Source organism: Bos mutus, chromosome 14 (genome assembly GCF_027580195.1).
Source record: "Bos mutus isolate GX-2022 chromosome 14, NWIPB_WYAK_1.1, whole genome shotgun sequence".
Lineage (NCBI taxonomy): Eukaryota > Metazoa > Chordata > Mammalia > Artiodactyla > Bovidae > Bos > Bos mutus.
Window position 1 is genome coordinate 41,478,982 of NC_091630.1, and position 6,000 is coordinate 41,484,981.

The window sequence follows — 6,000 nt, forward strand, 5'->3', positions numbered from 1 at the left end:
TAAGAGAGAAGAATCCAAGTTTCATGATGCAGCAACACAAAGCTGGGAAGTGAAAATTATGTTGCAGTGGAGTCTTGAAAATATGACTGTAAAAGTTAATCAATAAAATGTCTATTCCTGTCTATTCACTGGAGGCCCCAGCTGCATAGCTTCACTCAATCGATACTACAAATTATTACGATTTCCAGGTTCCCACTGGACATTCAGAACAAATCTTTCAAGTGTAACAGTCTTATACTGAGTATATGGTGTGTGTTCTCTACATTTATTTCAAAAAGAGAAGGGGAAAAATAAAATCTAAATCCTATGTGTTCTTTAAAACTTCAGCTCTATGGAAAATAACTTACGAGTTACCTTTTAATGTTAAAAACATCTTCCTTTTGATTGCCAAGTTCTGTGCACATTTCTTTTTTAACTGTTTTACATTTAGTTAAGAAATGACTTACTCTAATAATAGATGTAGGTGATATAGCAACCTGGTTAACTCTGAATGTTTCCCAAAATAAATGAATGAAAGAAATACCTTTAGGATAACTTATCATACAGTCACTTGAATACATTATCACTGTTAGAGAGATACATATAGGACCCTGACTGACAAATGTTTCAAATTGTAGCAGATCCCTTAAAATACACATTCTAGTTGTTTTTATGACTTATCCCAACACATTTTAAAAAATCATGTTTGAGGTATTCAATTTTTTCTAAAATAAAAAATTATAATTTCAAAAATGAGTTGCTGTTTTTCTAAATAAAAATCCCAGAATGTTTTGTTCTAAGTGAGATTATCTGCTCTCTGCAGAAAGATTCTACATTGATTATAAACTCTAGAAGCTACTCAAGACCTTAAATTTACCCTCCACACATTTTGTTCCTGTATCTGCTAGTCAAAATTCAAAGAGTTTTCCAGATAAAGGGATGACAGGTTAAGGGAACTAACTATAATACTTTCATGCCTTATGACACCTAACATGGTCTTTCTTTCTTCTGACTGGCGAAACCTATGGTGTCTGGCACTGCCCCAAACCAAATCAATTGGTAAATTTGATCAATTCATGCCACCTGTCGATTGAGTGGGAAAAAAAAAATCAAAACTAATAAACAGAATATTTTGTTTGCTAAGCCAAAAAGGTTTTGATTTTTATTTGACATTTAAACAATAGTGTATTTTTCCATGTACATTGGAAAACATATAGACACATATATCTAACATGTACTCATATCCTGTGACAATCTATGTTGAAGCTCTATTTGAAAAGAAAGATAAATGTGTTCCTCCTAAGAAATCACTGTTTTGATTATGATCATTTATCAATCCCTTTAAACTTTAATAACATTTTCTTATGTCTTAATAATATTTCTAATTTTATGATTTTTAAGATATTTAATTGCTAAAAACCATTTCAAATAGTTAGATTTGAAATCATGCAGTTACAATTTTAAATACTCTCTTAGATGATATCTGTATACCTTGCCAGCAGTTTCACATTAAGAGAGAATATCATACTTAATTTCATGATGAATCTATGTTAGAAATTAAAGTAGATAAATATAGATCAAACATATAGAACTTAAGTTTGATTTTTCATTATATTTTAACTAGATGAATCACTGTATAGTCTATTTACTTATAAAATTCAAGATTGAAAGCAGATTACTGCATGTCAGTTTTCAGATCAAAAATTATGTTTTTGTGGGCATTCTAAATAATGTGCCTTTATGGTACTATTTAACTGTAGAAAAAATGTTGGCATTATTTTAATAGCAATATGCTAACATCAAATACTATCATTAGTTTTATATGAGTTCACAACCATTTTTATATATTTCTTATTTTATAAACATATCTTAGGCATATTATCCCCTAATATAATTTTGCTTTTTTAAGACACCATGATATTTATAACAATAGTACATAACTATTAACAATAGTTAATAACATATAACAATATATGCATTCCCAAACAAACTCTGCCCTATATGCTTTTAATTCTTGGTACCAATTTCTACCTTTTAATATTTGTTAAATGTGTCTTTTTTTGTTGTTGTGTGTGTCCTGGCATCTGATTAAAGGTACATGAATGGCAAACAGGGTTTATTATAGGATTTGATTTTATTTGGAAGCACACAAAATGTTATCCTAGATTTTATAATTGTTTTGGTGCCTTGTAATATTAAATCATTGAATTAAAACATAAATAAATTGCTCATGAATAAATTTCAAAAAATGTGTTTTTATATTTTATGTGCACTATACACTACAAATCAAGAAAGAAATGTTTACTATATATATTATTTTGAAATCCTTTTGATAGGTATATCAAGATATGCATTAAGGAGTATAAGTTTAGAATTTGACTTCCAAAGAGCAGTTAAGATCAAATAAAATAGGCCAAATTTACTTCTGGCTGTAGGACTTTGTTCAAAGGTATGAGTGACAGGGGAAAAAACTTCAGGTGTGAATGCTTCATCTAACTGCAATTACTCGATTCAAGCAAGTTCAGCGAGTAAAGTTCAATTCTTTACAAACAGAAAGAGAGACAGAGAAGTTCATCTGAGCTATGCTACTTTCAATTTGTTTTTTGAAAACAGACTAAGAGAATGAATACAGGAAAAAAAAAACACAAAGATGATAGAATACTTAATTATCAGAACACCAAAACAAAAAAGAAACTAATATTTATTTGAATTGCCAATGATAAAATCTGAAAACATTGCAGAGATATAAAGTAATTGCATTAAGATTTAGATAATAAAAACAGAAATTAAATACTAGAGGCTTCACTAAGGACAGTTTTCATGAATGTTTCAGAACAACATAAGTCTTTATTACTTTTCAGAGTTTCTTCCATGCCTCAATGGTCTGATCAAAAATTTTCCACTCTCAATGTCTCCCAATTTAATAGTGTCTTGCTTAGAGCTGCTACTTTAACAAAAAAGAAAAGCAACAAGAGCCATATGTAACCTTTGGACTCTGAAAGGAGAAAGATGAGAATGCCATTGGCAGATAGGTGTTACAGAAACACAGTGTACTCTTTCCCTTGAATCCTACCTTCAACATTTCTTGATAGTTAACAAGAAAGTTGACTGCCACATCATTATTCAGAATCTGGAATAAGACAGTTACCGTTTTCAACATGTGCCATTTCAGTTAAGAAATGTTGCAGACTGAAAGTTTATCTATTTTGGAAAGAACAATATATTGAACAAGCTAGAATATTTACACATAACCTTTTGCAAGCAGAGAGAATTAAACATTTAGCAACTGAAGTCAAAAGGACTGACTTGATTTCACTTTCTAAAGTAAAACTTTCTGAAAAACTGAAAAACAACTCACTTGTAATCATTTTTTTCTTCTTCAGAAGCAATAATCCCTTCTGTCACTGTCTTCGGCTCTGCCTGGGGTTTTCTACTGTTCTGTTCTTGGCGAACTGTTTCTGCTATTTGCTCAGTTAGCTGCTCTTGAGTAGCCTTAAAGCTGGATTCCATTAGAAGTTTTTCATCTTGACTGGCAAGTTCTTGGGCTGAAAGATAAAACAAGAACATTGCCTTTTAAAAAACCAAGCTAATCTGTTTTTTTTTTTCTTTTGTTTTTGGTTTAAATTTTATGCAATGCAACTTTGAGAAAGATTTAAACAGATCCTTCTTGTCCAAATACAAATTCGTGTATTCACATTTTCAGATTCCTTTATTTAAAGCACAAGTAAACAAAGGTATGTATGAAGAAATACAAGATGCTTGTCAGTAATCTTGAATTTATAAAACATTTGAATGAAAAACTTAAATGTCTTCATCAGACAGCTCCCCAAGATAATTTGTAAGACCTTTGCTACAATGTAAGTGTATTATAAAATAACATTAATGTATAGTACTCTTGTTCTTTCTTTAGCATAGGCCTTGGGTATATGTATATATATTCACATAGACAAAGACGGACACATTATAAATTTTGCCAAAATGATGACTCTCCACTGATTTATTTTCATGTATAATATTTATGAAATTTAAACACTTTTTCAAGGTCATCCAATAGATGGCACTCTTTCATTAGACCAAAGCAGACAGGCGGTATGCTTCAAGCTCTCAAAAAATAAGTGATTTAAGACAAAGACATTTTTCCTTTGTTCTTTGTTGACTGTATTCTTAGAGATATATATCTGCATATTTTATTTGACTATCCCCCCTTTATAAAAATGTTTATCTGTTTTTTTTTCTTTTCAACTGGCTTAAATACATATCATCAATTGCAAATGTTACCAGGTTTTAAATTTTATTTTTAATCATATGTTTAGATTTATTTATTTGCTTTATTTTAAAAGTATCTTTTTAGAAGTATTCTTAAATATAACTGGATTTATAATCCATTGCATTAAAGATCATGATATTTTATGAAAATTAGTAATTTCAGTCTTGCAGTCCAACTGAAGAAGAAAAAAGAAATGCTTTTTAGTATCTCCAAATCAATAAAAATAGAAATGGAAATAGAAAAGATCAGATTTTTATAAAAAGAGCATCTTCCCTTTTAATGATTCTCATGTTATGTCCAAAAATGGTGTTTATTTTAAGCTTCAATAAAGTTGGAAACCACGGTATTACAGTCTTACATCAGAGGTATCTTTTACAGTCAACCTCATAAAGAAGAAACTCATATAAATATTCTGCATTTATCACTCATCTTTGAAGTTGAATGATGTCTCCTTTATAAATTAGATCTAAGAATATCTGATTCTTGGTTTCTCATTTATAGATTTTTTTAAGATTCTAGATTATATATAAACCACTGTGTGCTTATATTTTAATAAATATATACACACATTTGCTTTGTTTTCTTGCAAATATTCAAAATGACCAGTTTACCACAGAAGAAATTATGGCATCTACTATTTTTATAGCTTAAACCTGCTCTATATTAACAGTTTAAATTTGTGCCTCAGGAAACCACAGAGCTAACACAAACAGCTAAATATTTAACAAGGAAGAATGCATCACCCAGAGCTCATCTTTATTAAATTTCAAATACCTTGAAATCTCTCTGAACAAATGAGCTAAATGTTTAATAATTTCAACATATGTTAAAGCATGGGGAAAAAAATCCAATAAAGAACTTACAAGCTTGATTTCAAAATTTTAAAAAATCCATCAAGCTTAAAATATATATAAATATACTTTAGCTTTCCTTGATCTTGACCAATAAAAAACTATAAACAAGTTATCAAGTGAAAATCATCAGTATTTTTATAGTGATAGATTTTTAACATTGTACATGTAGTTCCATAAATAAAGTATGATATTTCATTTTATACGCTTTTTCACCTTTTACAATATACATATCTCTTATCAAAAAAAAAAAAAAACTGCACCAAAACTTTTTAGATAATTTTAAGGAGAATTTTCTGATATTGAAATTGAGAGGTTGATGGCCATGATTTTGAGCAATCAAGCTATGTACAAAATATTGTAGATATAACATTGTTTCAGGAAGTTTCTTGTTTGAAGAACCTACTTGTACCAATAGATTGACTTCTAGACTACTAGAGTCAACTTGTGGCATATGTGCAAAAAAGACCTTTTATCAACTATGTATGTTGTGAATTTCCTATGAAGTTTGCCATTTCAAAATGACTAAGAGATTTATGCTTCACGGTTCTCCTAAGAGTCTATTCTAATTCATTATATGCTGGTTAAAAAGGGGTAAATTATTTTAAGTTTACCTATGCCTTGGACTTGAGCTGGAGTTGATCCCAAGCCAGAGGCACTCGCAGCTGCATGCTTTATTTACAATCCCTTTGTCAGACTTACAACTGCCTCAGGCTATAACATAGTGTACCTAATGTTCAAACTGGCAGGTAATCTTATGTCAAACATACTTCTTTGATTTAAAGTGATCAATAGATTCTTGTAAAGAGGTAATTTCTCTGATGTTTCCACCTTGCCTTTTTTACAGGTGATTCACACAAAAGCCTGCTTATATGATGTACGAACAATAAACAGAAAGCTATA

At 29.8% G+C, this 6,000-nt stretch overlaps 1 long non-coding RNA gene across 1 annotated transcript in view; it reads right to left on the reverse strand.

The window, feature by feature from the left end:
* Positions 1-3,426, reverse strand: part of LOC138990751 (uncharacterized) — a 74,180-nt gene extending 70,754 nt beyond the window's left edge. The window contains exon 1 of the long non-coding RNA XR_011466852.1: positions 3,338-3,426. This is a non-coding gene — a long non-coding RNA (uncharacterized lncRNA). The remainder of the gene's footprint in view (positions 1-3,337) is intronic.
* Between the last annotated feature and the right edge of the window lie 2,574 nt (positions 3,427-6,000).